Here is a 26,479-nt window from a genome sequence, read left to right on the forward strand (position 1 = left end):
TACTTTCATGACTTAGAAGAATTTCCGGAAAGGCACTGAAGTAAATATTGTAGTGCTATTCTCTTCACCCAGGAGAGTTTGCTGTGAGATACTGAGAACGCCAGAGTGAGGTATAACAGAATGAGGGAAATGCACGGCTTTCTTTAGAGGCAGTATCAGACACGAAAACCTAAACAAACAAAAAAACACACAGTCTTCGTAATCCTATAATCACAAGTTAAATTCTGGCTTTTTCTCCTATTGCCTACATGACCTTGGGCAACTTTCTTGCACTTGCAATATAGGAATAGAAATCCTACTCACAGATTCTTGAAAGAATTAAATGCAATGATGTAAGAAAATCTCCCAGCAGAGTGAGCTCAAGAGATTTTAATAGAATAGGGAAGAAAGAGAAGTAGAAAATAAGAGAAAGAAGAATGTGTGTTACTAGCTCAGTCATATCCAACTCTTTGCAACCCCATCAACTGTAGCCCTCCAGGCTCCTCTGCCCATGAGACTGTCCAGGCAAGAATACTAGAGTGAGTTGCATTTCCTTCTCAAGGGGATCTTCCTGACCCAGGGATTGAACCCGGGTCTCCCGCATTGCTGCCAGATTCTTTACCATCCGAGCCACCAGTGAAGAAATAGGGAAAATCAGATGGAAATAGAATAAACCCATCTAGGGAACATATGTCACGAAACCAGAGGCTGGTGTAGCGGGAAGCTGATACATAGCAGAGATAACAACAGGGCTTTTAGGGTTTGATTGTAATTCCATCTTTTGACTGGCCTTCTAGGAAGCAGAGGATGCATAACTTACACCATTTTAAGAAGCAGAAGATGTCTGAAGGGGATTCGGCACCGTGATTATTCACCAAGGAGAAGATGAGATTTTGTGCTATGCCAGAGATGGAAATATCACCTTAACAAGCATGGACAGCCCCCAATGGACTATAAAATTCATTTGGTGGCTGTGATAATTCAAAAGAGCTAGGTGGCAAATCAGTAACAAGGGAAGACATAAATTTTAATTCATGAGGCTCATCAGTGTCCTGGTCAGAAAGGGACAAACCCACAACTCTCTGGCTCAATAATCCAATCTAATGGGAAGAAAAAGCATTTTGAAGTGACACTCATCACATTGGAGAGCCCTCTTTAAAAATTACTTCATATGGGTATGTGCACATGTACATGGAATTGGTGGCTAAATCCTTGAGGGGTGCACTATGAGTCGGAAACAGTCAATTTTTGATTTATCTATAAGCTAACACTTCTCATCCTTAAGGCAATTGTTTCTTTACTGAGAATCTGATGACTTTATTAACTACCTTCAGTCAGTAGGGCTGACCAGGCTTTGTGTCCTGCAGGGAAAAGAAGACTTGTTTATATAATACAGGCATGACTTTAAATTGAAAATGTATTTTTCTTTACTAACACACTCTAAAAATAAGTATCTCTTTTTTGAGAAGACACACAAAATGTGACAGGCACAGTTCATGAATTTGCTAGGTATTCTCTGATGTAGACACATGTTGTTTTACACATAACAGACCTTCCTATGCAAAGTATTGTGCACCCACACATGTGTATTGTATGTTTAGCACATTGTCCAAGTTAAGCAGCTGCCCAGTTGACTTAAAAAGTGACTAAGTCCTGTCCAGTCGACTTTTTTTTGTTTTTAAATATGGCTTCAGTTCAGATCAGTTCAGTTCAGTCGCTCAGTCGTGTCCGACTCTCCGCGACCCCATGAATCACAGCATGCCAGGCCTCCCTGTCCATCACCAACTCCCGGAGTTCACTCAAACTCATGTCCACAGAGTCGGTGATGCCATCCAGCCATCTCATTCTCTGTCGTCCCTTTCTCCTCCCACCCCCAACCTTTCCTAGCATCAGAGTCTTTTCCAGTGAGCCAACTCGTCGCATGAGGTGGCCAAAGTATTGGAGTTTCAGCTTTAGCATCAGTCCTTCCAATGAACACCCAGGATTGATCTCCTTTAGAATGGACTGGTTGGATCTCCTTGCAGTACAAGGGACTCTCAAGAGTCTTCTCCAGCACCACAGTTCACAAGCATCGATTCTTCGGCGCTCAGCTTTCTTCACTGTCCAGCTCTCACATCCACACATAAATATGGCTTACACCTTCTCTATTCAGTCTCTTCCTCTTCCTAGATATACAGATAAATACAACAAGACATATTGATATAGAGGCTTCCCAGATGGTGCTACTGGTAAAGAACCCACCTGCCAACACAGAGGATGCAGGAGATGTGTGTTTGATCCCTGGGTAGGGAAGATTCCCCTGGAGGAGGAAATGGCAACCCAATCCAGTCTTCTTGCCTGGAGAATCTCTTAGACAGAAGAGCCTGGTATAGCGTCACAGAGAGTTGGACACAACTGAAGTGACTTAGCATGCACATATTGATATATAGTCATACATGTATATGATACATAATTATACATGTACAGACCTATCTATTTACTTATACTCTTCTTTACCTCACTGTCAGCCCCTTAGCACAATCATTGCCAACTCTGCCCTGTGCAATTACAATGATACCTAACCACAAATCCCTATCTCATTGCCATACAAATTAGCCTTCACATATATCACCGGAACTATGTTTCTTAGCACAAAACCACCCCCAAAATAATATTTTCCTTTGTTTCATCTCAGATTCATCTCCACACTCCTACCCCTGGCTCCATTCCACTTAACTTTTTTTATTTGTCATTGTAGCACTTGCTAACACCTGGCAATATTTGTGTGTTTTTGTTTTCAGCTACTTGCATATTATCATCCTCCGTTCATATGCGAACTCAGTGGAAGCAGGAAATTTCATGTATTTACTTCTCTACTATTAGTGCTTGAAACAGAGCCTGGCACTAGTAGGGACTTGAAACAGAACTTTTTAATAATAATGAATGAATCCCTGTATTACCTAGGTAGAACATAGCACCTAATACAGAGCAAGCAGCAGATGAACACAAGAACATGTGAAAATTGAAAATACATGAAGTTTTCAGATTTGTGAAGAAATCAATACCATGGACGGAGGAGCCTAGTAGGCTGCAGTCCATGGGGTCGCGAAGAGTCGGACACGACTGAGCAACTTCACTTTCACTTTTCACTTTCATACATTGGAGAAGGAAATGGCAACCCACTCCAGTGTTCTTGCCTGGAGAATCCCAGGGACGGGGGAGCCTGGTGGGCTGCCGTCTATGGAATTGCACAAAGTCGGACACAACTGAAGCAACTTAGCAGCAGCAGCAGCAGCAAGGCTAGTTTTGACTAAAGACTAAATCTCCTCTTGTCTGTATTACCTTCCTCTCCATCCTCACATTCATCCTTATAGTTTTGCAATTAATGATAAAGTCTGAATGAATTCTCAGGTTGAGCAGGGCATAGTAGAGCTGATTGAAACAGGTATAGGGCCTCTTCTGCCTATTTAACCAGCCCATTCTGGGCACAGCATGCCTTTATTCTCCACCCCCTTAAAATTGGCATGAACAAGAAATTGATAAATTAACATTATTCTGCTTATATGTGCAATCAATTAACACTCTGCCTACTCATTCATTTCTTTCTGGGCTTCCTCCAAAAGCTCTAAATCTAACAGACAGTGGGGGAACAACTGTGAGACTATTATCCAAATGATTCAAATGAGAATAAAAAGCTTCCAAAACCAGAAGCAAAATATTCACATGTCCCCCCTCCCCTTAGGCTGTTATATGCATATTTCCAGAACACATTTCACAAGAGCATAACAATCCTCTAAAACCTTTAAAAATTCATTTTTTCTAAAGCTAAGAATCATGATTTACCTTAAATCTATGTTTGAATCAGATTTCTCCCTTAAATAAAAAGTCAATGGAGATCTTCTAAGATCAACTATTTAAGATATTTTTCAGCATTCTTAATATTGTAGTCCTCTTAGTCATAATTTTATGGTTATACAATGATTTTAGCGCATTTTAAAATATAATAAAAAGTGATGACAACAAATTTTTTAGAAAAAATATTGAGATACATATATCTCTAAAACAATTGACCACTCACTTATTCAGCAAATATTTATTGAGTGTTTACCATCTGTCAAACACTGTTCTAGAGACCGCAGATATAGCAAGGAACCAAATAGACACACATCCATGCTTCAAGGAACCCTGCATTCTATTTGGGCTGGGGGAGATGTGCATAGAACAGGGTAAAAATGTTAAACAGGTAGGTTGTTAAATGGATTTAAGTGTTACAGAGTCAAATGAAGTAAGAAAAGAGAATGGAGGGTGTTGAATTGGTAGTGGGACACTTTAAATGGTCAGGAAAACCTCCTGGTTTTATTTACTTCCTGGTGTCATCTAAGAAAATATTGTTCAGAGGTAAGGGAGGAAACCAAGTGAACATCTGGAGAGGAAACTCAGATACCACACCCTATATTTGATTTCATAGGCACGCTATAAAGCATATCTGTGCATACTATATTACTTAGAGCAGGAGTTTTGACTAAAAGGGGAAATTACCTAAAGACATTAAATTTTATTCTGGAAGTACACCTTCTTTTCTCAAATTTGTAGTTCCCCTCTTTTGTTTCTGGACAGTTCACTTTTCTAATTTTATCCTATTATTCTTTTTTTTTATAATGAGGGAATTTAAATTTTTGGATAGTTCTGTCATGGGATTGGTTCTCCTACTGCATAATTGCTAGCACAATCAGAATGCTCAAATTGCTTACAGCTCAAAAATAGATAGTAAGCTGAACATTACCTTCTCTTTTTGCCCCAAGTCCCATTCTGTTCCTTCTCTTAATCTTTTTAAAGGAAATACATAGTAGAACTGGGGTAAGTTATTAGCTTTGGGCAATTTGTCCAGGCTTAGATGCTCCATGTTGGACCCTTCCTTAGACTTGATATCAACCAAGGAATAGCCAATCATTTGCAAAGAGAAGGTCTGATATGGTTCAGTTCAGTTCAGTCGCTCAGTTGTGTCCGACTCTTTGCGACCCTATGAATCACAGCACACCAGGCCTCCCTGTCCATCACCAACTCCCAGAGTTCAGTCAAACTAAGTAGCATTAAAAATCCAAGAATTACAGAAGAAGAGACTGTTTGGGTTGGAAGAGACTGTACATGTATCTCTGATGCTAAAATTTAGCCTTGTAACTTAGGGAAACTAAGACACAAGAGGTAAGTCTAATGCCAAAGTCACAACAGAAAGCAAAGGAAAAGTGCAGATCTTACAGAAAAAGGGAAAAAGTGTGATGAGGTTGAATGAAACGGGACATACACAAAAAGGAACAGAAGTTCATAATGTTTATATGATAGAGTTAAAGCAGATTTCATTTAGAAAGAATTGAAAAGTATGGGCTACCAAATGAAAGATGGTAATACAATATTGCTCAAGACTATTTCATTTATGTTATTATTGTCTGACATCATCCTACCCTATTACATGGTATGTGTGTGTGCTCAGTGGTGTCCAACTCTTTGAGACCCTATGGACTGTAGCCTGCCAGGTTCCTCTGTCCATGGGCTTTCCCAGGCATTGGAAAAGAGTTGGAGTGGGTTGCCATTTCATACTTCAGGGGATCTTCTCAACCCAGGGATAGAACCCACGTCCTCTGCATTGGCAGGTGGGTTCTTTACCATTGAACCACCTGGGAAGCCCTATTACATGGCATTCCTCTTCATTTATTTCTTTTCCTCCTTAAAGCACTACTTCTCCACTTTCCCCTCTCTTTGCAAACACTATTGCCATCCACCCAGCTGCTCAAGCAAGAAAGAAGAGTTAGCCTTCACTCTTCCTTTCTCTTTGCATCCCACCTCCTCACCTCCCCTTCTCTAGATCAGACAGCCATCTTCTGGATTCGGAAACCTCTCTTATTGATGTCCCTGCTTCCAGTTTGCACTGTTCCCCAATATCCATCAATCTTCCATCATGCTGTCAGAGCCATCTTTCTAAAACCCAAGTCACATTATGTTTTGTTTTTCTTAAAGTTCCCCAATAGCTGCCTGTGAATTTCAGGTTAGAACCCAAACTACCAGTGTGTTATACCAGACTTTTTATGCTGATCCCTTTGTTGTTTCTTAAGAACTCTTGTCACTCCCATTCTACACATTGAAAACACCATTCCTGCTCAGCTTTCCCACTTCTCAACATGGCCACCTTCTAATCCCCATTACTTGGTTTGGCTACTTCCTTCTTCCTTTCAAGCTTAGCTCAAGAATTATCTCTTCCAGGATATGTTTTGTTCTTCCTCTGGCTAGGCAGTGACTGTCCTACATCGTCCCACAACTCTTTCTATATATTTCTCCTTAAAAGAGTGAATTGAGATATTTATTTCTGTATTTCCGGGCTGTATAACAGTTCAGATATATAGCAGGCATTAATGTTTGGTAAATGGACAATTAAATGAATGTCAATCTACTGGGCTCCTGAATAATAAAGAAAAAAAAATGAGGTGACTAACTTCAGAGCTAACACTCCATTATATTTGGTTGTGGATTTCACTAATAGATTCTACAATGATTTAGGTTCCTTAAATAAAGATGCTTTTGAGTTATGGTTTGAACAGCCCTAAAGCTTCATTTGTACTTAAATTTGAAGGAGCTTGTTTATTTCCGAGTTGGATTTGAATTTCATTTCATACCATGTTACCAAATTCAAATGACCCAACCTGCCTTTCAATTAAGTGAAAGGAGCAGTGACTTACAAGAACTGTCAGTGTATTAAAAATGTTGCAATCACTTTATTTATAGAGCAACATAAAAATGTAATTCAGGTACTTTCAGAAAAAAAAAAAAAATTGACACAGACTAAGCAGAGAAGACGAGCCAGAGGGGATTACTTAGTGATCTAAAACTCCTCTCTGCAGTATCGTGAACCTCAGCTTCAAATCCAGTCTGGGTCAAGACAACCTGTCATTCTCCTGAGACTGAGCACTGCCTATCTCGTGGTTCACTGTGTGTGTTTTTCAGATCGCTGGAGGACTCCATGTACTTAAAAAAACCTCATGGATTTTTCTCATAAATGATAATGCTATTCCTAATAAGCTTAGCCAAATTCAGAGAACTCCTTGATATATAACTGGCAGCTCTGGATAATGCCCTCGAGTTGTTAACTATTCTACAAAAGTCAAATTCTGTCAACACTGCAGAACTTGAATTTGCCAGAAAGTTACCCCGTGACACTTTTCCCCCCTCACTCAGTGCCCCTAATAAACTGAGTGTCTAATGACTATTAATTGATTTTGCATGAGTGACAATGTTTCTTAAAACCAGTGAGAAACAAGCCTTTGACTTTTCAAGTATGCGGAGGAAGTGACCCGATTAAGAGTCTCGCTTCTATACATCTAACATTTTTTTCTTCTTACACAAATGACAATACAAACAGAATAGAAGGAGACATCTGCATAACTTGGGAACTTTATGGATTGATAAAGCATTATCTTGTCAGCTGAATACACTAGCATGACAATATTTATGATGGAAGGAGGTTCCTGGTTACAAAGAAAGAGAGTTTAGTTTGATAAAGGACTTTCAAGATTCTAAACACCATTCCCTTCAGGGCAAGAGGATGAGTGCTGCTATTTCAGAACACAGTCTTATTACAGTCTGAATCCAGCTAAGTGGGGAGAGACAAGGCATTTCACTCTCAGGATACCAATATACATGTACACGCACAAGTGTACAAACAGGCTTTAGAGAATATAGAGTGAAAGAGTGGACTGATGAGTTGGGCCAGGAAGGACCCTGAGGTCTCAAGGGAAAAGAAGCAGAGATATTTCAACAGTTGTCTGACTGACTTCCAGATGAAGGTGTAACAATAGCATCGAAGAAGCTTTCAGTCGTGTAGGAACAAAACTGTATTTAAAGTTCAGACACAACGTGTGACCTTAGAGGAGTGACAGAGAATCTTAAAGGCAGGCATAGATCAATGGGCAGTTTGAATTCCAGGCTATGAGTCTTGGAATCAGTCTGACAGAGTTTTTCCTGAGGCTTTTCAAAGGAAAAACAAAACAAGAAACTCTTTGGAAACTCAAAACCATCTCAAAGCAAAGGTGTTCGCATTCTTCCCTCCAGTGCTCCAACTGAGTTTTGAACAGTAGAGATCTGAGGATGCCTCGCCATGTCAAGAAGACTGAAGTGAGCTTGAGAAACAGAACTTTTTACCCTCATGAGCCCTTTTTAGTGGGCAGAAGCTGAAGCAAATCACCTTCATCAGGCACCATAACACATGAAATCAAGCTGAGGTTCATCTTCAGAAAAAGTTTCTCAGAAAAAGCACAAGGGAAATGTGGAGTCTAGGGAGCATAGTGGAAGGCCTTGACTTGGAGATGGATCAGAAAAGAATGGCTATGAAGGAACCAGCAGAAATACATGCATGCCCCCCGAGGGCATGCGTATAAGCCTGTGAACTTGCCTGTGAGCCCCAGGTGGTCTTTTTAGGTATATTTCTGATTTCTTCAGCACCAGCCATTTCCTCCCTACAAGGCTACTTTCCATCTTCCTTCAAAATAATGGGCCTGAAAGTATCTGTCATATCAGACATGGCTTAGTCCAGGGGATGGTGGTAGTCAGAATGATGGTCCCCTCAACAATGTTCACATCCTTAGCCCTGGAATCTGTGAATGTGCTACTTTACATGACAAGGATTTTGTAGGTGTGATTAATTAAGGACCTTGAGATGGGAAGACTATCATGAATCACATTTGTGGGATCAATATAATCATGAGGTATGGGAGAAGGTGATAGAAGAGTCAGAGAGGAGATGTGACAATAGAAGTAGAAGTTATCAGTGATGTGGGGCCACAGGCCAATGATATCAGGCAGCTTCCAGAAGCTGGGAAAGGCAAGGAAGTCTCCAGAAGGGATGCAGCCCTACTGACTCATCTTAGACTTCGGACTTACAGAGATGTAGGATGATACATTCATGCTTTTTTAAGCTACAAAGCTTGTGCTAATTTGTAACAGCAGCAATATAAGACTAATACACTGGATGAGCCTATTTGAAGATATTCTTCCATGAGAGTATCACATTTGGATCATTCATTTCCTTAGCACATGCTTGTCATTTATGTTCTCATTTGCCTTGTGATGAGCCCTTGCTATATTCAATTCACTCTTCCAGGAGCTAGATAGATCAATATCTGGATCCTGACTTTAGGGGCTTACAATCAAATGGAAGGAGACACAGAAGGAATAAGGATAGATGTGTGCCCAATCTGCATGGAACTCAAGGGTGAGGAAGGTCAATACTATTTAGGAAAATGATACGAAGGTACTTTGAAAATTTGAAAGGTGATTTGTTAGTTGTCAGATGGAGAAAAGATGAGAAGAAAGATCATTCCAGGCAGGGGAGCATGAAGAGTAAAACTCCAGATGCTGAAACAAGTGGATGTGTTCTGGTGGGACTGTACGGTATAAGTGTCTATGCTGATAGAAACAAAATAGGAGGCCTAAGTTTAGAATATCGGGCCTGAACTCTTGTGAGCAACAGAGAATGCTAATAAGAGCATCATCAATTTTAGATCTATGTTTTAAGAAATTGCTTAGGTAGAAATTCAGAGTCAGAGAAACCAGTGAAAAAGCTAAAAGGGTATTGCAATGGCCTAAGCCAAAAGTAACACAGGCCAATTCAAAGTAGTAGCATAGTGATAGGAAGAAAGATGTTGAATAAAGATATATTATGGAGGAAGGATCAACTGGATGATGGCAGACTGGGTATAGTGGGAAGTTAGAGAGAGGAGTTTAGGATAAAACTGAGGATTGCATAGCTACTGTGCTATTTTCTAAAAGACCTACAGGAGAACCAACTCGGTACAAACAGATAATGACTTAATCTTTAAATGCAAGGCTCCATCTTATGTATTCTTTGAGATTCTCTCTATTTCATGGAATAATAAATACACTGTATAGAGAGAAGGGGCCGTATTTTCTATCTTCAGCATTTCCCTTGCCTAACATAATGTTGGGCACATGATAAATTCTTGTTGAATTGAAAAGCATATTGTGCTCAGCAAGAAAGATATGTGTTTTGATTCCAATTCCGATGTGGAGCTTTGGGTTTAAAATTACCCTGAAGGTCAATCAACATACTTCTGGACAAAGGCATAGCTCTTAGAAATGGATTAAAGAACTATTGATGTTAGAATTTTTCTTCTGGCATGATGCATTATCTTCAATATTAAGAAAATGAAACAATTCCCCTTGTACTTTCTTTCCTTCACTTTACACATAATTACTGATCAGGGTAGAATTTTAGTGTCTTTACTGAAAATCTAAGAAATAGAAGGTATTTTTGAGTACCTATTCTATTCAGAAATAAATGTTTTTCTGGAACTCTCTTGCTTTCTCCATGATCCAGCGGATGTTGGCCATTTGATCTCTGGTGCTTCTGCCTTTTCCAAAACCTCCTTGAACATCTGGGAGTTCACGGTTCACATATTGCTGAAGCCTGGCTTGGAGAATTTTGAGCATGACTTTACTAGTGTGTGAGGTGAGTGCAATTGTGCGGTAGTTTGAGCATTCTTTGGCATTGCCTTTCTTTGGTATTGGAATGAAGACTGACCTTTTCCAGTCCTGTGGCCACTGCTGAGTTTTCCAAATTTGCTGGCATATTGAGTGCAGCACTTTCACAGCATCATCTTTCAAGATTTGAAATAGCTCAACTGGAATTCCATCACCTCCACTAGCTTTGTTCATAGTGGTGCTTTCTAAGGCCCACTTGACTTCACATTCCCATCCAACCAGCCCATTTTAGAGGAGATCAATCCTGGGTGTTCATTGGAAGGACTGATGCTAAAGCTGAAACTCCAATACTTTGGCCACCTCATGCGACGAGTTGACTCACTGGAAAAGACTCTGATGCTGGGAAAGGTTGGGGGCGGGAGGAGAAGGGGACGACAGAGAATGAGATGGCTGGATGGCATCACCGACTCTACGGACATGAGTTTGAGTGAACTCCGGGAGATGGTGATGGACAGGGAGGCCTGGCGTGCTGTGATTCATGGGGTCACAGAGTGTCGGACACGACTGAGCGACTGAACTGAACTGAACTGAACTGTATTCAGAGAGTTCCCCTGATATAGAGAAAGAGGTATTCTTTATTCTGTTAAAAAATGATTCAAATTTCTGCAAGGCTGATCAAATCCTCTGCTGTACAATTAATGACTAAAAGTTAAAAAAAATATTGAATTAGGGCCACCACAGCTAATTCAGTCACAGTGGTAGACATGACAGAATGAAAGAAATTTTAATTCCCCCAGAGTTGAATCTACTCAAACAAAATGGATTTTTCTTTTGATTTGAATCAAACACTATCCCAATTCACCAGTTAATATACTTTATTTTTGCTCTGTAGTCAACTGTGTAGGAAAAAATGTCCTAAGTTTTTCCCATTTTAATATCAAATGGGAGTCAGGACTTCAACAAACAAGTTTCTGAAACTGAATATTGAGAATAGTATGCTAGAAAGACCTCAACACCACAGCAACAAACTCAGGGACCAAAGCAGGTTTGAATATGAATTATATGGTAATATGCAGAACAAATCTGGTGTCATGGCACTTTGGGAGAACAACTGTTGAGAATTTACTAGATACTTTCATTGTGTTTGCTTCACATAAAGCGATAACAAAATGAAAGGTAAGACTGTAGGAGTTAATTATTAATCCATGGTAACTGGCAGAGAAAATGGTGGCATTTTCTGGCAAAGAATGTATCAGTAAATATCATTTCAGGGGTTTAATCTTACAACCAGAGTCAGTAATTGCTTTACTATTCCTTGAGCATGAAGGACTCAGAGAGTAAGTGATTTATAGTTCTGACAATATAGAACAAATTTTAATATTTTGAAAAAAATTGAGACCTATTAATCCTGGAGTGTGTTACTCTTAAACCCAAGGAAATGAAGAAACATTGATCTAATTTCTGCCTTTCAGCAATGAAATTATATATTAACCACAGAGTGCCTAGCAGCATACACAACCAGCATTCCCAGAGATAGTTAGCCTGACATCAGAATTGTGTTTTGCTAGCTAAATACTGATCCGCTGTATGGCATTATACAATTTATTACAAACAGGCTGCTTGATCTAGCAGACAAGAAATCAAATCAGAATTCTCAGGAAGGTCATGGTGAAATAAAGGGGACAGACACAAAAAGGCAGAAGCCTTTCACGGTGCCTAAGTTACTTGGAGTTCTTTTCAAAGGTATGTTTTGATTCAGGAGACCTGAGGTGGGGCTGAAGATTCTACATTTCTGACAAGCTCATCAGAGATGTTGCTTACCCTAGGAACCTACTCTGAGTAAAGGGTAGCACTTTTCTTTGTTTAAGAAAGTTCAAACCACCCAAATAATACCTACACCACACATATGCCCCCCAATTTTCCCTTTCTATCCTCTTTTATGGAATTTCTTGCATATCATCTCATTTGCTTTCTGTATTGTTTTAGCCCATCATGCTTGCTATATTACATAGTTACTTGTTTTTCAGACAAAGAATAGTATCCATTCCTTTATCACTGCTTCCCAGTTAGACTATGAAGCAAGCATTGCATCTTTGTGTTACTGTCTCTTTTGAAAGACACCTGCTTGATAACCTTGAGTAGGACTTCCTACTTGCCCTCAAAAAAGAGGATAAGTAAATGACAGAATTCTGCAAAACTCAAGCTAGTGAAGGGGGGAAAAAACCACAAGACTGTCAGTCTCCTAGGAAGAGACTACTGTGATTATTAAAAATAATTTTTAAACTTTTGAAAAACATCCTTCATGCTTTGGTTTTCCCATGTGAAAGACTAGATTGGACCAGAAGGTCTGCTATGGGTAGGGGATTCAACACTGTCTCTGCTACTGTCTAAATATTTCCTCACCTGAGGAAAAAACATTTGCTGTAACTCTTATGCATGAAAGCCAGACACTCTTGCAGACTAGGAAGACAGGGTGAAAATAAGGAGTCAGGTAAGGGAAAGGAAGAAAAGAGGCACTTCACCACCTGTTTCCTCCTTTAAGAAAAGAGGCACTCCTCCTATCAGAAGAAAAACACCCCAGTCAGCTCTTTACTTTGCCTTTACACCATTTCTGCCAGGAAAAAAAAAAATAACACTTAGAAATTTTTTAAAAAAAGGAAAAGGAATTAAATAAATATAACACTACACCGAAGGCGAAATAGTAGTATAAGACAATGACATTAAGTTTACCCAGATATGCAGTGATGTTCTAAATGCTTGACTTTGTTCAGGAAAATTCTTATGTACTCTTGGATAAATACTGTTGTGGGTCACATGACTAGTCATGCTAACAAAATAGAGTATGATATACTTCCCAAAGGGTGTCGGTTTCCATTCACTTTGACAAGGCAGCACAGGAAGAAGGGGTTTTGCCACTGTCTGCTTCATGGTCACCATCTGTGAAATGGGAATCCTAACAGTGAAAGCATCCATAGCTCTCATGGAGGAATTAAGCTGATGAAGTTTGTGAACAACAAGTATCACTACCATCATTATTACTATCACCACCTATCCGTATAATTTCAGACATATGAGGAGACAGAAAACTTGCTCACATAGGATAAATCTTTTTTTCTCAATTCAAATTAACTAGTTAAAAATATTTATTAAACACAGATGACTGATACCGAATCAGATACTCCAAGAGAAACAACAAGCATAAGACAGAATGCCCATCTTCATGCAGCCAACAACTTTGCTAGAAGAGAATAAATTAATACATATGAAGTGATTTATGAAGTCATTTTAGAGTAGCCTAGACAGTATATAATTGAACATTACATTACACACAGTCAGGCATAAGCACTAAGAAGGGAAGGGAAGGGAAAGATCAACACATGCTAACATGGACAGACAGTAACATTTAGTGCAAAGAGCTTATCAAGCAATCAGAATGCCTGGTAGTTCAATGCAGTGTCGGGGGCCTGGGCTTGGTTTTGTCACCTGTGAAATGGGAATGACATTAATATATACCTCATAGGGCTATTTCAAGAGTTAGATGAAATGTGAAATTAAAAAAAAAAAATCTGACTTTGTAAAGCAAGTTTTCTTATTGATGACTAGCCTATCTTTTAGGAAATGAAGAGGCTTTATACTGTTCTTGAAAGAAATATGAGCTGGAGGAGAGGGAGGATAGTTACCTAGGAAAAGAGGAAGAGGGAAAGAAAAAGCAGAGGGGGAACCAGCACTGGGCATAAGAAAGACAAAGCGTAGGAAAGAGGGCAATAAAACCACAGGTAGTTGGCTTCATCTTTAAAGAAAAGTAAATAAATAGGCTCGACTGAAGCTGGAGAACGCCAGGAGTGGGCAGCAGTCAGCAGTAGGTTCCTCAATCCTGCCCACCCCTCTGTTGCTTTCCTGCTTTCAGACTGTCAGGCTCAGGCTCTTTCATCATACATCCCTGGTTCGCAGTCTTCCACAAGCTGACAAAATAAAACAAGGCAAGAGAAAAGAAAACAGGGGGGAAAATGATTACTCTTAGTACTTTGATACACGGGAAAGCAGAGGAGGGGCACAGGGGAAGACGAGATTAAAAACCAAATTAAATTCTCCCCTTGCCTCCGGGATGGTGTTTCTGCACATTACCTGACTTGCTCCCCAGCCAGAGAATGTACTTTACCCCACGGTCACAAGCAAGGCGGGCTGGGTAATAAGAATAATAGGAGACGGCACTTCTGCAGATATAAAAGGGACACATCCAAAAGAAGGAAGGAGAGAAAAGACAGCAAGGGAGAACAAAATAAAGGATTAGCAAGAGCCAGAGAAAGATGAAAGAAAGCACAGGAGAAAAATGGTTCATTTGTAGAACTAATACATTAGGTAAAACTCTAACACATTGTCCCAGGTTTCAAAGACTTCAAGGGGATTTTAAAAGAGGACAAGACTACCCAGGATCTGAGTGGATTATACAATATGCAGAGCTGACTTTCAGAGGAAGAATAAGATTTACCATGTGTTCAGCTCCTACTATGTGCCAGGCATTCTGCTGGGGCTTTACATTCCTTAAATCCATGAATGTTTGTTGCTGTCATCTATAGGATGTGGCTTCTCAGAAAGCCTGAATTTCCTAATGTTACATTCCCATTCTCCACAGCAACCCTCACTTCCACTACAGCTTGAAATTGCAATTGGAAATTAGTCTTTGATTTCTTCTGTTGCAATACAGGCATCTTAAATATAAGGCCACCATTTTTAGCCTGGGTTAGCCATTTCAGGTAACCGAAAGGAGGTAATAATAGGGATGAAGAGGAGAAGAGGGCAGAGAAAGAAGATTCTGGGAAGGAGACACAACATTCTCATAATTCAGGATCCAGACTTCTGAAAGAGGGGAATCTATACCTGCAGCCAGCTGTTTCCTGTTTCCTATTCCAGCAGCTTACCTGGAGCAGGTGCCAATGACCAGTGTGCATGGGAGGATTTTAGAAATATTTCTATCCATAAATATGTGTGTGTGTCTATATAGGACTGTACTTTTGCAAGAATTCGGGATATTTCTAGTATTCTGAAAGAGTGAGTCAGTCAGATATCTTAAAGCAAAAATAATTTAAATAGACTCATTTGCTGAGAACCTGGTTTTGTTGAGCTACAAGGGTGTTACAGGCAATGAAGCCAAAACTCATCTCATTTCACAGGTGAGGAAACCAAGGCCCAGTGAGATCATACAACATGCCTAACCACACCATGAAACCAGTTAGTATCAGGCTTGAAATGAATGTCTGATGTTATTCACCTAGTATAGTCTACATTACCCCATGATGTTATCTGAGGCAGCTGTTACCACATCAAATAGAAACTCCATTTTTAATTTTTAAAAATTAAATACTAAAGTATGGGCTTCGCAGTGGCGGAGCAGTAAAGAATTAGCCTACCAAATAGGAGATGCAAAAGATTGCATCCCTGGGTAAGGAATATCCCTTGGAGTAGGAAATGGCAACCCACTCCAGTATTCCTGCCTGGAAAGTCCAAGGACAGAGGAGCCTGGTGGGCTACAGTTCACTGGGTTGCAAAGAGTCGGACATGACTGAGCATACACACGCGATTACTAAAGTATATTTTGGATTGAAATGAAAGAGCTCAGCAAACACTGATCTGTAAGACAGCTGCTAATGAGGTATGGTGAACCTCACTTAAGATGCAGTGGGAAAATGTGGGCTTCCTAGTCAAACAGGGGCAAAAGATTCATAATCTAAAATTATACTTAAATTATGTGTTTTTTTGCCAATAAATATTATTCTTATTATTTGGTTACATATTGTGAAAATTAAATGAAATAATATATATAAGAGGTTCAGCCAAATGTTGATTCTCTTTTCTTCCCCCAGTTATCAACATATCATTCTGCTTGGGGAAAAAAGTTATTTTCTTGTTAGTTTCCCTGAATGCCCTCAAGATCTCCTCCCCATGGCCCAATTCTTCTTAAACTCTTTTCTCTTTTCCACAGATGATGATCAAAAGAAGATATACAATTTTTTTCTTGGTTAATCACCCACCCTCATCCTCACTCCTAGTGTCTAGGAAATTAAGAGGCAGGAGATGTCTACTCTGCCTTATAATGTTATGTGAAGAAACAATGACAGAACAAAAGTCTGTGATATTTTCCCAGGAGCCACAGAAAAAAACCTAAAATAGAAGTAATGTTGGACCTACTTCTGTATTATACAAAGAAGAGATTGCGTATGTTGTCATGATGAAGTGTGTAGTAGACAGGAATAAATAAAACAATGTAGCGATGAATAGTGAGAAAGGCCTCCACACTGGAAGAGTAACAGGGACTAGTAGAGACTGTGGTTGAATGAGGATCACAGGTCCAGTTGAGTTTAGACAAATTTTGCCATGCAGGATTGTTGGTTTCCTCTATCTGAATCTTACAATGTTCATTTTAAAAGTCAGAAATTGGAATTTTCAAATGAAGTATGCCCATTTTCAATACTGGCTCGGCTTTAAAAAAGAAAAGAACATATAGGCCAAATAAAATTTGTTTGCAGACTGAGTTTGGTAGGGGATTACTTGTTTGAGAACTCTCACTTAGAAAGATCAGTCTCTGATGGAAATTTCCTGGCTGTCCAGTGGTTAAGATTCCATACTTCCACTGTAGGGGACCCTGGTTCTTTCCCTGGTTGGGGAATTAAGATCCTGCATGCCATGTGGCCAAAAAAAAAAAAAAAAACAAAAAAAAAAAAGAGAGAGAGAGAAAGAAACAAAGATCAGTCTCTCAGAATTAGTATTTTCTCCTTGAGCAAGCAGAGTGTATATCTGTGTGTATATGTCTGGGTGTATCTGACTTATCAACTAATTTCTACACACGCACATACACACAAGAGCATATTGATGAAATTATCTGTGACTTCATAGGAGACACAAATGGAGTTCCCTTGACATCCTAGACTGTTCAGTCTACCATGGGTTGTCTCTCTGGAAACAGATTTGACATTAAAGACTTGGAGAAGTATCCTGGTAGGGGCTGGAAGTTGGTTAAGATCAACTCCTGTGGGAGGAGGATAAAGTGTCCTAAATGTGGGTAGAGATATGTTTGAAAGCAAAAACAAGAAAGGCCCCTCCTAAAGGCAGAAAAATCAGGGAATAAGAGTGATGCTATAAGGTGATGCTATAAACCCATCTGCCACACAGATATACCCTAAGCCAACGCTAGTATCTTGAGTATGTCTCTTAAAACAGTGAACACTCTATTTGATACACAAGCTAAAATTACCTGTGTTTTAAATTTTAAGATCGTTTTCTAGTGTTTCATTGGTATGGGATACATATTCATATAACCTTTTTTAGAACACTCTTGTAGGTAGAAAGTCATTGACAAGGGCATAACTAAAGAAGATCTAGCTTGCTTTCTCCTCTATCTCAGTGGAGGCCACTTGGAGGACAAAGGTCCCAGTGACCTCTCTGACACACCAACAAGTGTGCAGTAGGCCATGGCCCAGTAAAATATGACAGAAAAGAGAAAATGTCATACAGACAAGATAGTGGAACTAAAGAAGTGGGAAAGGAGATGACATAAATGCCTCTTTGTCCCAAATACATTAAGGAAATACATGATCAGAAACGTGATGGTAACCACATCCATGGCTAACAACCACACAATGAGATAACAGAGCCCCATCTGGGGATGGAGCAATTTTCTGTCCCTCAATTCTCTACTAAAATTTTTTAAAATTCCAAATACAATGTCTCTTATGAAAGAAGATTCTCAGTGTAAGTACTGCATTTCATACAATGCAAGCTATTTTCCCATTCTTTACTCTGAAACTCACTAGCAACACTGTTTGCAGAACTGAATCCTTTTTTTAGACTAACATATTTTAGGAATGAACCCAGTAGTGAAGATGAAAGAAATGTAAGGAGATGTGATTACCTTTGCCACACAATGGAAAACAATAATCAGGTATTCTACTTTTCTGTACTACACTTCTCTTTACTATTATCCCATGAAATAATCCCCTTGGATATTCCCAGTTACCCTGGGAGTTAAAGAGAGCATGGATAATTACTCCATTTACAGGCTCAAAGGCATTGCCCAATGTCACATTGCTGGGTGAACTGAACCTAAACCTTGATTCCTATGAAACCAGTTATGGAGCGTTGCTAATTGTGTCAATAAATCTTGACCTTACATTCTCATTTATCAAACCATCATTTTAAGATAAACATATCAAAGAGAAGATATGAATGAATAATTAAACATCACACTCTGACTAGGCCTGTATCTAAGAATTCAGTTCAGTTCAGTTCAGTCGCTCAGTCGTGTCCGACTCTCCGCGACCCCATGAATCACAGCACGCCAGGCCTCCCTGTCCATCACCAACTCCCGGAGTACACTCAAACTCATGTCCACAGAGTCGGTGATGCCATCCAGCCATCTCATTCTCCGTCGTCCCCTTCTCCTCCCGCCCCCAACCTTTCCCAGCATCAGAGTCTTTTCCAGTGAGTCAACTCGTCACATGAGGTGGCCAAAGTATTGCAGTTTCAGCTTTAGCATCAGTCCCTCCAATGAACACCCAGGATTGATCTCCTTTAGAATGGACTGGTTGGATCTCCTTGCAGTATAAGGGACTCTCAAGAGTCTTCTCCAACACCACAGTTCAAAAGCATCGATTCTTCGGCGATCAGCTTTCTTCACAGTCCAACTCTCACATCCATACATGACCACGGGAAAAACCATTGCCTTGACTAGACGGACCTTGGTTGGCAAAGTAATGTCTCTGCTTTTTAATATACTATCAAGGTTGGTCATAACTTTCCTTCCGAGGAGCAAGCGTCTTTTAATTTCATGGCTGCAATCAGCATCTGCAGTGATTTTGGAGCCCAAAAAAACAAAGTCTGACACTGTTTCCACTGTTTTTCCATCTATTTCCCATGAAGTGATGGGACCAGATGCCATGATCTTTGTTTTCTGAATGTTGAGCTTACCACTGGTGAAAATGTAAATGTGTAGTATGCAGGCCAATACAACTTTAGACATGTTCTCAGGGTACGAAGATCATGTTTTATTTTCTCTGGCAGCTATAATGCTAGACAATGTACATGTTCTAAAGTAACCATCTCTCCCTCCCTCCACCTTACAGCAAAAAGTAACAGATGGGCCATCTCAACTAAAAACATCAGCACTTTATTGACCAAACTTCTGCTAAATTTCTTAATAGCAATTTGTGAATTATGATTTCTCCTTTCAGGGACTAAGGGGACATAATTATTATTCAGGAAAACCTTTTTTTTAAAAAAAGAATTCTCCCAATTCAAATGTTATTCTATGTTTAAGATGTTTGCATTTTTCTCATTTAAAAATAGAGTCCTATATAAGAAGTATTTCCTTTTTGACTCATAATTCAGTTCTCAGACTACTAGACCATACCACCTGCTAGAGGGTGACATGCATCTCATTAAAGATAGCTGCCATTATTAATGATCAAGCACAGTTCAATGAGTACAGTAAAACTTTAAACATAAGCATAAAGCAAAGCACAGAAGATAAATAAGAGCTGCAATGAAATGCAGCTTCAATAAAGCATCTGTCTGAAATATCTATACTCAGCTTCAGTCTAATACACTAGAAAATATTAACTATGGGCATTCCACATAACAAATATTTGTACTTTAATCTCTCATTCATGCTATAAGTAAACCTAAATCTAAATCTTGAAAGACAACCTAAAAATCTTTCATGGAAACTCTATATAAATATAAATTTACAGAATTTCTTTTTTTTGTAGGATATTTAATGAATTTGGTATTATCTGCATTAGCATGGTACAAGGAATATGCTAAATGTTTTAAATTACTCAATCCAAATATCCCGTATGCTTTCATATTTGAGTGAAACATTTCTCAAGATAATATTGTTCATAGATTAGCATTGTTTCACCAAATGTGAGAAAGAATCTAATTTATGGCATTATGCTACTATGTTTTCTTGTCTTATTAAATGATGCCATTTTCTGCCTTTTTCACCCAAATAGCATCTGCTAGCCACAAAACTAGAAACACATCTTTTAATTAAATGCTTGTTTTATTTTCCCTAGGGACAAGAAATTGTAGAATTACTTTCTCAAAATTTACTGTTTCCTTTCCCTTTATCTCAGGCCCCAATATACACTCGACGTGTCCTCTGAAGTAACAACGTCCCATCTGGCTGAGAAGTGATGGACACGGATCCTTAATCAGTCTGTACACTCCATTCTTAGCACCCCCATACCCGAAAGATATCAGCAAATTGGATGGAATTCAGAGAACAGCAAGAAAAATGATTAAAGAGATGGAGGCATTGACTTATGAGGAAAGATGAAAGGATGAAATCTGTATAGCTTGGCAAAGCAACAACTGAGTTGGCGTATGATAACTGTCTTTGAGCGTTTGAAGAATGTAAACACTGAGAGAAGAGGAAAGTTTTCAGAATAGTCTAGGGAATAAGCCAAGCAAGAGGACAGAACCGAATAAATGAGTGGGGGGGACTAAGGTGGGTGTTCGCTCATCAACTGCAGTTTCTGATAAATTTACAAAGTGAAATCTAAAGAGAAGAATTGGCATCTCAGGTTTGTAGGTTACCTTCAGAGTTGACCTACACTGAGAAAAGGATAAGGGAGAGAATTGGGCTCTTCTGGTGGCTCAGATAGTAAGGAATCTGCCTGCAATGTAGCAGACTTGGGTTTGATCCCTGGATTGGGAAGATCCCCTGGAGATGGGAATAGCAACCCACTTCAGTGTTCTTGCCTGGAGAATTCCAAGGACAGAGGAGCCGGGCAGGCTACAGTCCATTGAGTCGCAAAGAGTTGGACACGACTGAGCGACTGAACTGAACTGAGTGACTAACAAGGGAGGGAATTAGTATTATTTGTTTGTGAGTGTACATACAATGGGTGTGCTGTTGTCTTCAGTTTACCAAGTGCTTTTCCATGCATTACCTCATCAAAATATCACAATGATCTTATGCCATTATCAATGCATCTTAAATAAGGACATGCTAAAATTTACATATGCAAAAGCATTGAAGCAAATAGGAAAAACATAAGTAAACCATCTCTAACATTGAGTTTGTAATATCTTTGCTATCACAGCACTCTTATATTCCAGAATTTCAATATGGGTGCTAAATTGCTTCAGTACTGTCTCACTCTTTGTGACCCTAAGGACTGTAGCCCACCAGGCCCCTCTGTCCATGGGATTCTCCAGGCAAGAATACTGGAGTGTGTTGCCATGCTCTTCTCCAGGGGATCTTCCCGACCCAGGGGTCAAACCTGCGCCTCTTACGTCTTCTGCATTGGCAGGCAGGTTATTTACCAGTAGCACCACCTGGGAAGTTCAGTTTGGACTGTACTCATACACAATTCAGATAAAGAATCTAATGTGATGATATAGACAATGGTTTGACAACAGGTGATATAGACAACAGGTCTTCATTCTACCTGTTTTCTTGCTGTCCTCTTCTGGAGGAGATTAGATACAAGTGCTCTCAGGGGAAATTTTTGTGGTCAGTAATCTCTCAATGCTATAGATCACCCAGTGTGAAAATGATCTTTGCTTCAGGTGTCTGGTTACCCCTTTCCCTTGGATGATTCACTGTGGCTTCACATCCTAACTCAGCTAACTGAAGACCTTAATCATTCATTAATGCAAAGTGTTGAGATGTACTTAATATGATATCCCACTCCTTGCAAGGATATTTATTGCATAAACAGAATCAAACTCTTAATGAGATGGAGCTCTAATGTGCTAAGAGATGTCATTTGTGTTTTGTTGCCAGGTTTCAGCTTCCTGAATCCTTTCAACCACCTACCACATGCTGTCTGCAATGGAGATCTCCATGGAGAATAAACCCGATGTGAATGCTACTGTTTGTACCTAGAGGTTGGTTATAAATCCACTGATGGTTTCTAACACTGACAAATTGTTCTGGAATATGTGCAAGCTATGAAGACACCTTCTGTATAGAGTCTGGCCTATATTCTCCTTTTTCCTGGTCCATTCAATAATATTCTATTAACCTTTTCTAAGTTCTTACTAGTGAAAAAAAATGACATATTTCTTATCCATTATGAAACTCCAAAGTGCCTATACTATTAACAGCTGTGGGGAAGAAGTGAAAGAATTGATTCCAAAGTACATAGCAATGAAAACCAAAGATCTCCCCCACATCAGGAGAGCTGTCTTATAGAATTAAGAGTTTTTAGACATTTTGCCCTTTGCTCTGGAATTTGTGGACCTTTGCACAAAATGTGTGTCCTTGATCTAGAGCATATAAACTCCTGTTCATAGAGAATATACAGAAATGGGGAACACTGGCCTTCACTCTAAAATCCACAAGATATGTCCCAAATATAAGTAAGAGGTTAGCAGGTAATGGTTTTGGCATGACTGTCGTTTTGAAAAGCTATCATTAAAATAGTGAAATCTACTATAGAGCCACCTCAGCCTGTTAGATGCCTGCAAGTTTTTGGGTTTTGATATAACCATTCAGGGCTAGGGCCTGGTATTCCAAATTTCTAATAAGTTCCCAGGTGATATTGATGCTGCTGGTCCATGTACTACGTTTGGAATTGCCAGATTCCATAGGGCATTTTCATTCTGGCTGTACAACATAGCAGTGAAAAATGGCTACACACCAATCATATACAGCTCAGGGAAAATTTACTTTTGATTTACACTCTCCATCACACAGGGCATTAATGGAACACATTCAGGTAATCAAGCAGGCACAGGTATTTGTAGTTTTATTTACATACAATAGTTGAAACATTTTCCTTTTAATTCAAAGCTCAATTTTTATAAATGTGTTTCTATATCCATGCCCTTATGAAAATACTATTTTTGAAAATGGACCTGTAGAAAAATAGCCGGAAGGGTCAATTTGTCATGCCCTGGCAAAGTCCTCAAATGTAGATCACTGATGTTTTCACTGAACAGGATTAATATCAAGTCAGTTTATTTGTTTCTGATGAAAGAATTTCTAGAACATAAAGTGACAACATTTAACTTTCCTCCTTTTGCCATATAGAAAGCATCTCAAAAAATTTAAAAAAAAAATGAAAACAAAAAACAAAAACAAGGGACTCTGGCCTGTCTTGACCTCTGAGATACTTTTTGCAAGGAATTTTTAAGCTTCAGTCCAAAAAGTGGTCTTCTGTACTTTTTCCTAAAGGCTAAAATACAAACCAGGATGATGTACCTATCAGTGGCTCTTTTGGTGGGTGGAGGAGGGGCCATCCAGACCCAGTGAATCACCAAGGAAACCTGAGGTCTATTTTTCTGTGAAGCTGAACTTCAAAAAAACAAGCCAAGAGATACAAAGAGAAAAGTGTGACTGCTCTGACAGCAAAAACAAGCAAATATCTCCAGAGGGGATTAGTCCCTCTGCTTTAAAGTAACCAAAACAAAGAGAGCTGAGCCAGCTTCACTGGGAACAACTCCTGTCCATCAAAACAGAATGAGCTCAGTAAACAGAGCGGTTGTCGCAACTCAACAGCCTGGACGCCTATTACCAAGTAATACACTTTCACTCTCAAGATGGAACTTTTCTAATTCAATTCCCTCTTATGGAATCATAGGGATGTTAGAGACTTTCCAACCCCACCTCCCATTGAAAGCCATTGGCCCATCATGTCCAACCTACTGGTCTGTCTTCCAGGCTCTGTTCTAGCAGGAGTATTCCCGGTTTCATAAAACAACTTTGCTGAAAATATGTCTTTAAATTGGGACCAAAATTTAAGTTTACTTTATGAAAAAAGTTTTGGCCTTTGGAGAACAAGTCCAATATTACTTCTATGTGGGAACTCTTCAAATAAAAGGATGGTCCTCATATTCCCATGGCATAGCCATTTCCCCGGTTTAATCATCTCATATGGTAGTATACAGATTTTTTATTTTTGTAACCATCCAATAACACTTGTTTCCAGTGGCTCTGTTATAGCCAAACATAAGACTGCAGATTTCATCTAATCAGTTCAGAGTTTGTGGATTTTTATCTCGCACATTCTCAGGCTATATTTCTATTAACTCCGTGTAAGATCGCTCTACTTTTTATCATAAGTTGTGCCAATAATCGATGTTTGTTTTTACATAAAATGATATTAAGTCATATTTCCCCAAATCCACCATAGAAGTATTAATCTAAATGTGGGGCTTCACATTTATTTCCATTGATTTTAGCTTGTTCACTTTAGCTCACTGTTTAAGCTGACAGTCTTCTGAATTTTTATTTGGTTATTCAGGGTATTGTATAGCTCTCACAAATTTCAACTTTTGAAAATCTGATAAGCAAGCCCTCTATTTTGTTATCCACGTCACTGCTGAAAATACCAAATAGGCCCTCTATTTTGTTACCCAAATGACTGCTGAAAGAGGCCCAAAGCAGATATAAATGCAGATGGGTAGGGATTTCAGCATATTTCATAAATCAAACAGATTTGCTTAAATGTTCCATCGTCTCTTATTTTCAGTCTTCCATTTACTGGCCTTAGGCAAGGCTCTTGAGTTTGGGGGAACAAACTGGATCTGAAAGAATTCTCACTTAAACTATGGTTTCTCACTCTTTAATTTCCTCCACCTAGAGATGAGATCATACCCCAAACTCAAGAAAATATTCAGGTAAGACTCAGGCCTAAGTAGCATGTACTCTAAACCCCCTAAGTCTTAGACTACACTGTACTACTTCACAGAACCTAGAGAATTCCACTGGACACTCAAGGAGATCGGTTAAGAGAGTCGAGTGACTTACACTTTGAGAATTTAAACAATAATTGAGACCAGCTATGACCTAAATCAAATCCCTTATGATTATACAGTGGAAGTGAGAAATAGATTTAAGGGACTAGATCTGATAGATTGCCTGATGAACTCTGGACGGAGGTTCATGACATTGTACAGGAGACAGGGACCAAGACCATCCCCATGGAAAAGAAATGCAAAAAAGCAAAATGGCTATCTGAGGAGGCCTTACAAATATCTGTATAAAGAAGAGAGCAAAAAGCAAAGGAGAAAAGGAAAGATATACCCATTTGAATGCAAACTTCCAAAGAATAGCAAGGAGAGATAAGAAAGCCTTCCTCAGTGATCAATGTAAAGAAATAGAGGAAAACAACAGAATAGGAAAGACTAGAGATCTCTTCAAGAAAATTAGAGATACCAAGGGAACATTTCATGCAAAGATGGGCTTGATAAAGGTATGGACCTAACAGAAGCAGAAGATATCAAGAAGAGGTGGCAAGAATACACAGAAGAACTGTACAAAAAAGAGCATCATGACCCAGATAATGACAATGGATGGTGTGATCACTTACCTAGAGCCAGACATCCTGGAATGTGAAGTCAAGTGGGCCTTAGAGAGCATCACTATGAACAAAGCTAATGGAGGTGATGAAATTCCAGTTGAGCTATTTTAAATCCTGAAAGATGATGCTGTGAAAGTGCTGTACTCAAAATGCCAGAAAAGTTGGAAAACTCAGCAGTGGCCACAGGACTGGAAAAGGTCAGTTTTCATTCCATTCCCAAAGAAGGGAATGGAAAGAATGTTCAAACTACCACACAATTGCACTCATCTCACACGCTAGCAAAATGATGCTCAAAATTCTCAAAGCCAAGCTTCAACAATATGTGAACCATGAATTTCCCTGATGTTCAAACTAGATTTAGAAAAGGCAGAGGAACCAGAGATCAAATTGCCAATATCCATTGGATCATCGAAAAAGCAAGAGAGTTCCAGAAAAACATCTATTTCTGCTTTATTGACTATGCCAAAGCCTTTGACTGTGTGGATCACAATAAACTGTGGAACATTCTGAAAGAGATGGGAATACCAGACCACCTGACCTGCCTCTTAAGAAACCTGTATGCAGGTCAGGAAGCAACAGTTAGAACTGGACATGGAACAACAGACTGGTTCCAAATAGGAAAAGGAGTACGTCAAGGTTGTATATTGTCACCCTGATTATTTAACTTATATGCAGGGTACATCATGAGAAACGCTGGGCTAGAAGAAGCACAAGCTGGAATCAAG

Source organism: Moschus berezovskii, chromosome 1 (assembly GCF_049115385.1).
Source record: "Moschus berezovskii isolate FMDL1 chromosome 1, NW_MosBer_1.0, whole genome shotgun sequence".
Classification (NCBI taxonomy): domain Eukaryota; kingdom Metazoa; phylum Chordata; class Mammalia; order Artiodactyla; family Moschidae; genus Moschus; species Moschus berezovskii.